Below are 10,029 nucleotides of genomic sequence, written 5' to 3' on the forward strand. Positions count from 1 at the left end.
ATTGTCTTAGTGTAAAGGTACAGCCTATATTCAGTAAAATACATCCCATATAGAGCTCATCTGGCAGCTCTCACTTGGAATTTAAGAAAGAACGGAACCACAGTATTTGAAACAGCCATTCACAAGGTGGGTAAGAGAACGCCGATGGAAGTGAGCGCATGCTGGGCTTGGCACACAATAGATGCTCAGTGAATGCCAGGTGCTAACACTGTCCCAGCTAGGAAAGGTCAATGGGAATTCTTCCCTTCAGATCCTCCTGGAGGATAACAGAAGCTAGGCAGTCCCAAAACAAAGACAAAAGTCTAACATATTTCAAATATTTATACTTAAATTAACACTTCAACATCATTAAGACTCTGAGGTGATATATTATTTATAATTACAGGGTTTTTTTTTTCCTGATATTAATGTACAAAGTTCTAGACATGGAACAGTCCAGTGCTGGTTACAAGTTTAAAACCTGCTGACTACTTCCTCCTTCAAAAACTGTCAGTTTCTCACTTTGGCTTGTTAAATCCAAATGGTCCTTGTTGAGTACAGGGCCTGGGTCAGTGCTGGGCTCTGTCTCCATGTGACAAATGAGAAAAGGGAGGTCTAGCTCAGGCTCAGAGAGCCAGACATGTCAGCACAAGCTCTAGAACATGCGAGCAGGGTCTGCTTCCTGAGCTGGGACGTCACACAGGGCCCACGTCCAGACGCATCCTGCTCCTGGATTTAATACTTTTCAGTCACTGTCTTCAAATTCTTAATAATATTTTGGTTTTTGAATTTGTGTTCTGTAAGTTGGATGGGACAATGGATCATATGTGCAGTGCACAGATACACATAATACACCAAGTGTAATCACATACGCAATAATTCCATAAATCGCCAAATACCCAGTCCACTTTCAAAATCCCCCAAAAATCTTCTCCAAAAGGCCTGTTTTTAGCAGTTGGTTTGCTCTATTCAGCGTCTCAACAACTTCCATGGGTTGCATTTGATTATTACGTCTTAGAAGTCTTTTTCCTTTCATATACAGATCTCTCCCTTTTCTAATGGAGAGCCTGCTTCTTTTGTCCTGTACTATGTTTCCCATTCTGAAAGCAGCCTGGGTTTTTGGTTATTGTGTTACCTGCCTGGCACAGTAGCTTAAGCCCACCCAAAGAGGTCCAAACATGAGGAAGAAAAACCCTGTATTTCTCATCATCATTGTATACCGACGATTCTCAAATCTTATTTTCAGCTCAGACATGTCCATTGAACGTCAGACCCCTTTATCTCCCTGCTTCCTTGAAATTTCTCTTTCTTTACAGGTCTAGAACAGAGCCCCATGTTTCAAATATTTGACATCATCCTTACCACCTTTTACCCAAACCTATATATCTTCCTACAGCAAAACATTATTTATTGTACCTTCAGATATACACAGCACTGACCACTTCATACCCACCATCAGTCTGATTCAAGGCACCACCATATCCTTCCTGGACTCATCCCAATTAATCTCTTCACTTCTGCCCTTTCCTTGGGCATCTTTTCTCAAAACAACTGTCAGAACTATCTTGTTAAAATAGAAACCAAGGGGCCCCTGGGTGGCTCAGGTGGTTAAGCATCTGGCTTTTGATCTCAACTCAGGTCATGATCTCGGGGTCAGGAGTTCAAGCCTCATGTTGGGTTCCACGCCCAGAATGGAAACTACTTTAAAAATAAATAAAATTTTTAAAAAATTAAAAATATATATAAACCTAATCAGGTTACTGCTCCGCTCACCACCTTTTGTTGGCTTCCCATCTCACTCAGCATGAAAGCTCCTGTTCTTACTGTGAAGTACCAAGAGCTACAAGCTTTACATTCCCCAGCCTCCCACTAACTTTCTGACTTTATCTCATGTTCTATTGCCTTTTGTCCATTTTTCTCTTCAACAACTCGGCTTTTCCTATTCTTCCTCCACCATCCTAGGCATGCTCATGTGGGGACTCGCTATTGCCTCTGCCTCAAATGCTATCCCCTAACCCTTTTGATAATCCTTACTAAAATATCAACTCCTTCAATATTTGGTATTTTCCCGTGCTGACTGTTTTTTTTTTTTCTTTAGCATTATCAGTCTATAACTGTTCTGGTCTGAATATTTGTGTCGCCTCAACGTTAATATGTTGACGCCTAATGCCAAATGTGATGGTGTTTATCTGTGGGGCTTGGGGCAGGCACTGAAGTCAAGAGGGTGGAGCCCACGTGAACAGGATTAGTGCCCTCATAAAATAGATCGCACAGAGATCCCTCACTCCATTTTTTTTTTAAGGTTTTAATTATTTATTTGACAGACAGAGATCACAAGTAGGCAAAGAGGCAGGCAGAGAGAGAGGGAGAAGCAGGGTCCCCACTGAGCAGGGAGCCTGATGTGAAGCTTGATCCCAGGACCTGACATCATGACCTGAGCTGAAGGCAGAGGCTTAACCCACTGAGGCACCCAGGCACCCCTCCTCACTCCTTTTTCCACGAGAAGACACAGTGAGAACACACCCAATTATAAAGCAGATAGCAGACTCACCAAACAATGACACCAGACACCAAATGCTTTGATTTGGTGCTACCCCTCCTCCAGAACTGTGAGAAACACAGTTCTCTTTTTCCGGGGCCATCTAGTTTATGGTATTCTGTTCCAGCAACCAAATAGACTAAGACCATGACCTATCTTATTTGTTGCCTCTTCTACTAGAATGAAAGCATCCTGAGGGTGGGATTTATTTTTCTATTTTAGGCACTACTATATTCTCAAATGCCTGGAACAGAGCTAGGCAGTAACAACCACTCCAGGAGGTACTCAGTATGAACTCATTGAGGAAATGTGGCACAATTACCACTCTCCTCCTCCTCATCGTATTCATTTTATCCTATGCATATGAGAATTTTTCTTTGATGTGCAGCTCTGTGGTGCCTCCCTCCTTATTATATATCTGCTTCTCTTTCCATTTTAGAGGTTATCCTTTTCAGAAATGGGTTGACCACAATCCTGAAGAGCTTCTGTGTCCTCAGTTTTTTTCTTCCTTGGTGGTCACTTGTATGATAGTAGTAGCTCTAATTACCTACTAGAAATTTCTTCTTTAGGGTGCAGAGCTGCTTCTGTTTCTGGTCCTCCAGGCACAGATATGCCAAGAAAACAAAGTTAATTAGGCACTTCGGAGTCCAGACAGTTGCATGACAAAATCAAGCCAGAGGATTTCCATTTTACCCTGAAGGTTGGTTGAGTTAGTGACTGTGAGAAGTGCTTCCAAGATGCCCGGGTAGAAAATGATCCTAATCAAGCTATCATTGAAAGGCAATTCAGCCATGAAATGGATGGTCTGCCCTTCTGTCTAGAGTAAAGGCTGCTGGCTTTCTGTTGATGATTTGCAGTGTTTCTGATAGAGGATCAGCCTTGCCTTAACCCCAAGATTTTCCTCTGTAGCCTGTTAGGCCTCCAACTTGGCAAGGGATAATAAATGAGAATAATGTAAGTTAGAATGTATGATATATGACCATGGTTCTCAGCTGGGACAAACTTGGTCTGGAAAAGTAAACAAGCAATGTCTGCAGACGTTCTTGGTCGTCACAGCCTGGGGTGTGCTACTGATATCTAGTGCATAGTTACCTGCGATCCTGCTAAACATTCTACAGTGCACAGGATAAACCCCCACAACAAAAAGTTACCTAGTCCTCCTGGGACTAATAATACATTATATGTTAATAAAAAAATAAAAAATTATTTTAAAAAAATTTACCCAGTCCAAAATGTCAGTAGTGGTTTGGTAGAGAAACACTGTTATCGAAGAATCATACCTGAGTCTACAAGTAGGACTCCTATCACTTGACTTATAAGCAGTGTATAAGAAAAAGAATCACCACTGTCTTCACTTGGATTCAGGGATCACACACCTTCCTGCTTCTTCTTTTATCTCTTCCAGCGAACTATCTGAGTCTTCTTGGCTATTTCTCCTTATTTCCCAGAACTTTAAAGTTGTCATGACCCAGGAATAAATTCTGGAATCTTTTTGCATTACCTAATCTTAGGTGATCTAGTCTTAGGACTTAAAACATTAACAACATGTTATATACTCCCAAGTCCATACTATTTCAGATTTAGAACTCCAGACATGCATAACCAACTGCCACTTGACTCTCTATTATGGTCTTATTAGATATTTAAAGCCCAATAATTCTAAAATTATATTTCCAGAGGAGAGACCCAAGACAGGAGTGAAAAAAGATATAAACTCACTTCCTTCCATGGACATACAAAACCTATACCTATGTTTGCAGAGTGAAGGATAGAACTAGATAGAGAATGGCAGGAGCAATGGAGACACAGGAATGATGGAAACTCCACTCCAATGTTACAAATTATAGTTGGGAGGGATAGCACTGAGAGCCCAGAAAGATTTGGCCAACCTGGGGTGGAATCAAAAACTAAAAATCAAAAAAACAAACAAACAAACAAACAAACAAACAAAACCATCTTAAAATAAAAAACCAAACCAAATCAAACCAAACCAGACCAAAACACCCACTGGTTTAATGGACAATTGGAGAACAAATATGGAGGTATAACCATTCTAGATTTTAAACTACAATAAAAAAACTATAGTCCTCTAAACAATATAGTAGTAGCACAAACAAAGACACATAGATCAAAAGAACAGAATTGAGATCCCAGAAATAAAGCCATGCTTGATTATTCTCCAGAACAATGAATCAACCAGTGCTTTGATTTTGGACTACCCCTCCTCCAGAATTGTGAGAAATGCAGTTCTATTGTTCATGAGCCATTCTAGTTGATGGTATTCTGTTACAGCAACCTAAATAGACTAAGACCATGACCTATCTTAATTTGTTGCCTCTTTTACTAGAATGAAAGCATCCGGAGGTTGGGATTTATTTTTCTATTTCATGTACTACTATATTCTCAAGCGCTTGGAACAGAGCTAGGCAGTAAGAACCACTCCAGGAGGTACTCAATACGAACTCGTTGAGCAAATGTGGTATAATTACCATCCTCCTCTTGATTAACTAAGTCGTTTATGACAACAGAGGTAGGAGTATACAATGCAGAGAGAACAGTCATTTTAATACATAGCACTGGGAAAATGGACAGCTACATGCAAAAGGGTGAAAGTGGACTATTTTTTTACTTTTATACAAAAATAAACTCAAAATGGATTGAAGACCCAAATTTGAGACTAGAAATCATAAAACTCCTAAAGAAAATTACAGACAGTACTCTTCCCCTTAGCAACATACTTATGGATATGTCTCTCTAGGCAAGGTAAACAAAAGCAGAAATAAACAACTGGGATTACATCAAACTAAAAAGCTTCTGCAGAGCAAAGGAAGCCATAACAAAATGGAAAGGCAACCTGCTGAATGTGAGAAGATATGTGCACGTGATATGTATAAGTGGTTAATATCCAAAACAAATAAAGAATTCACAAAATGCCAAAAAATCTCCCAGTAATCCAGTTAAAAATGAGCAGAGGACCTGGATAGACATTTTTCCAAAGAAGACACACAATGGCCAACAGACACATGAAAAGAGGTTCAACATCACTAATCATCAGGGAAATGTAAGTCTAAACTATAATGAGATGTCACCTTACACCAGTCAGAATGGCAAGTACCAAAAATATAAGAAATAATAAATGTTGGTGAGGATGTGGGAAAAAGGGAACCCTCAGGCACCATTGGTGGGAGTGTAAACTGGTACGGCCACTATGGAAAACAGTATAGACTTTCCTCAAAAAAAGTAAAGATAAGGGCACCTGTGTGGCTCAGTGGATTAAGCCTCTACCTTCAGTTCAGGTCATGATCTCAGGATCCTGGGATCGAGCCCCACATCGGGCTCTCTTCTCAGTAGGGAGCCTGCTTCCCCCCCCCCCGCCTGTCTCTCTGTCTACTTGTGATCTGTCTGTCAAATAAATAAAATATTTTTAAAAAATTAGGGGCGCCTGGGTAGCTCAGTGGATTAAGCTGCTGCCTTCGGCTCAGGTCATGATCTCAGGGTCCTGGGATCAAGCCCCGCATGAGGCTCTCTGCTCAGCAGGGAGCCTGCTTCCCCCTCTGTCTCTGCCTGCCTCTCTGCCTACTTGTGAACTCTCTCTCTGTCAAATAAAATAAATAAAATCTTTTTAAAAAATTAAAGATAAAAATAACAGATAATACCACTATGGGTATTTACTTCAGGAAAATGAAAAGTCTAATTGGAGAAGACAAAGGTATCCCTATGTTTACTGTAGCATTATTTACAACAGCCAAATTATGGAAGCCATGCAAGTGTCCATCAACAGATAAATGGATAATGAAGATGTGGTATTTATATACAATGGAATTTAACGAGCCATAAAAGGAATGAGATCTTGCCATTTGTGACAACATGATGAACCCAGGGGTATTATGCTAAGGGAAATAAGTCAAACAAACCAAAACACCAGATGATTTCACTTATATATATATGGAACCTAAAAATCAAAAGCAAGTAACCATCCAACCAACCAACCAACAAAAAAAGAAACAGACTCATAAATACAGACGGGAAGGGGGTTGAGAGATTACAAAATTGGTAAAGGGGATTAGGAGGTATAAACCTCCAGCTGTACAATAAATAGGTTGCAGTTTTAAAAGTACAAGCTAGGGAATATAGCCAACAATACTGTAATAACCATATGGTGACAGATGGTAACTACACTTACTGTGGTGAGCGTTTATAATGTATGTGATTGTCAAATCACTATGTTTGTACACCTGAATCTAGCATAAAAATTCATCTCAACTCTAATGCAATAAAAAATAAGAATAAAATAAAACCTTTGTAGCTTCTTACTGGCTAACAGAAGTAAGATGAAACTCATAGAAATAAAAATGAAAATGAAGTAAATTACGTTAACTTCTTTTACTTCTCTCTACTTGGGAAAGCTGCTCCACCCACAGTAACTCAGTTGAAGGTCAAGTCCAAAATATTGCAGTCACATTTGATCTTCCTTTGTCTCAGGCCCACGTTTCATTTGCCCACCAAAAGTGATAGCTTCAACTTCAAAATATATCTAGAACCTGATCCCTTCTTATTACTTCCACTGGCCTAGTGTCTTAATCCATTTAAGCTTCTAGAACAAAATACAACAGACTGGGAAGTTCAGACCCAACAGACAGTTATTCCTTAGAGTTCTAGAAGTTAGAAGTCTGAGATGTGAGCACCGGCATGGTTGAGGGCTGCTCACTCCTCAGCGTATCTGGATGTGGTGGAAGGGGCGAGGGAGCTGACGGCATCTTTTTTGTAATAGCACCAATCCCGTTCATGGGAGGCCTACCCTCATGACCCATGTACCTCCCAAGGGCCCCACCTTCTAACACCATCACACTGGGTGTTAAGGAGTCTACACGAGGGGACATCTGGGTGGCCCAGTTCGTTAAGTGGTTGCCTTCGGCTCAGGTCATGATCCTGGGTTCCTGGGATTGAGCCTGCTCCTCCCTCTCACTCTGTTGCTGGTCCCCCTGCTTGTACGCTCTCTCTCTCTCTTTCTGGCAAATGAATAAATAAAATCTTTAGGGGAAAAAAAAAACCCGATGCTGACATGAATTTTAGGGTGACAGCAACATTCAGACTACAGAACTCAAAAATCAAGCCACCTTGATTTGTTGCCTTAGTTACTCTAAGAACATCCTCACAGCTCTGGACCACTGCTCTGTGCAATGTGGTCAATGAGATCAATGACCAAAGATCTCCCCGTATTCAAAAATATGTGAAATCATGTTTGAAGACTTACTCATAGAAGTCATAGACCACTCTGTTATTTATAAATCAGACATAATTACTGTTGTGAATTTTAACCGTCTTCTTTTACTGATTTAACAAATGCCAGCAAATGGTGACTTACACAATACTAGTCTATTTTCTTACAATTCTGAAGGTTCAGAAATTTAATAGAGGTCTCACTGGACTTAAATCAAGGTGTCCTCAAAGCTGTATTCCTTTCTAGAGGAAAGGATTTTCTCAGCAAATTCAGTTCCTTATCCTTTCCCAGATTCTGAAGCTATTCTGTGTTTCTTGGTCTGCGGCTCCCTTTTTGCATCATCAAAGCCTGCAGAGGTGAGTCCAGTCTTCCACATATTCCATTAATCTCCAGACCCACTTCCTTTCCATACTTTCAAGGAGCCTAGTGATTACACTGGACCAACTGAGATAATTCAGGAAAAATTCCTTATCAGTTGATTAGCAATCTTAACTCCCTATGCATTCTTAATTTCTCTCTGCCATGGAACCTTGCATATTCCCAGTTTCTGGAAACTAGCACAGGATACCTGTGGCCACAGTGGGCGGTGGGGGGGGGGCATTTTTCTTATTACAACATTAGTTAGAACTCTTTCTGCTCCAGGGCTAAAGTTGTGATCTTTGCTGCTTAGCTCCTCCAACTTAATTTAATTAGAGCAAACAATTCACATTATATGTTTACAACAGAAAACAAGAAAGGAGAATAATTTATCATAAATGAAATATTGAAGTTTAAGCTCAACAGTCCTTCATGGGAAAATTCTTTCATTAAAAAAATCAAGTCAGGGACGCCTGAGTGGCTCAGTTGGTTAAGCAGCTGCCTTCGGCTCAGGTCATGATCCCAGCGTCCTGGGATCGAGTCCCACATCGGGCTCCTTGCTCAGCAGGGAGCCTGCTTCTCCCTCTGCCTCTGCCTGCCATTCTGTCTGCCTGTGCTCACTCTCTCCCCCCTCTCTGATAAATAAATAAAATCTTAAAAAAAAAAAAAAATCAAGTCAAAGAAAAAAAATCCTATTTTGACATGGAATGTGTTCCAACACCAAGTTTTCAGGACTTCAATCACAAAAATCAAGTAACATTTCAATTTGTCTCTTCTTTGGTCAATTCATTTACTTCTCTATATATTCATTTCTTTGAGATAATAGTAATAACAGTAATCAGCTGAGTCCCTGCTTCATGCTGAGCTCAGTTCTAAGTATTCTACCACAGGATTCATTTAATCTCTCATAGCATTTCGAGAGAGATGGCATTTCCTTCTTACAGACAATCTAACTGAGGCTCAGACTGACTTGTCTGCCCCAGTAAGACACAGAATGGGCATCTGAACTGAAGCAAGAAAGCCCAAAGAGGTTTAAATGACTCTCCATGGGGAATCCATTAAGACAGTAGCAGAAACACATCTGGCATTTACAAGCCTCAAATCCAATCCAGTCGTTTTTGTCACTGATCGGGCAAAGAGATAAAAATTATGCTGATGAAGCGTGTTTGTTTGTTTGTTTAAGGGCCTCTTCTGATATGGAGAGCCCTCCTTCATAAATAAGTAGTTTGGGAAAAGCCAATTTCCGGTGGGCATGTTCACTGTGTTCTTCCTTCAGAGACAGCATCCAATTCCAGGAATATTTTTGCCAGCAGTAAATTCACTTTAACCGGAAAAGTTACAGAGGATTATCTTAAGTGCCTGCAGAGCAGAAATGACAAGTCAGAGGAACCATCCGTTATGTTCACTGGTAATTGGATACAAAGTGCTGACCCTAAAAGACTGTGCTCCTATAATGCAATTATTTGCCAAAAATCTTAATAAAAAGCACATTTCTCCTCCTCCTGCTTCTCAGAGGCAAGCCACTTTAAAAATCTCAACCACAGACAAATGCAAACATTCAGAATACTTGAGGTTCTGGTTACATACCTGCTCTCTGATCTTCTTATGCTAAGAAGATGAATATAAACGGTGCTGTCAGGACCAAAACATTGCTAAATGTGACACCATAAATCATCTCCATTAGTAAATGTAGTGTCAGGTTCTCATGTATTTCAGGCTATTTTAAACTCACACTTCATTATCTCATGAGCTGCCTGAATGAATCTGGGTGGTTTGATACCGCAAGTGGGTCAGCAGTCAAATCAACTTGTCTTTACTGGCTGAACTCCCGGAGGGTCCTGGAAGCTGCACTTCTGGCTATAGCCTGCATCACCTTGCCTTTCAGCAGCTGGGTGGATGAGACCCCTTGTCTTCTTCTGCAGAGAACCAATTT

The 10,029-nt window shown here is 40.5% G+C and overlaps 1 long non-coding RNA gene across 1 annotated transcript in view; it reads right to left on the reverse strand.

Moving 5' to 3' along the window:
• Positions 1-9,803, reverse strand: part of LOC309862316 — a 203,945-nt gene extending 194,142 nt beyond the window's left edge. The window contains exon 1 of the long non-coding RNA XR_014310411.1: positions 9,684-9,803. This is a non-coding gene — a long non-coding RNA (uncharacterized lncRNA). The remainder of the gene's footprint in view (positions 1-9,683) is intronic.
• Between the last annotated feature and the right edge of the window lie 226 nt (positions 9,804-10,029).

The sequence above is a fragment of the Mustela nivalis genome, assembly GCF_964662115.1.
Source record: "Mustela nivalis genome assembly, chromosome: 3".
NCBI classification, from domain to species: domain Eukaryota; kingdom Metazoa; phylum Chordata; class Mammalia; order Carnivora; family Mustelidae; genus Mustela; species Mustela nivalis.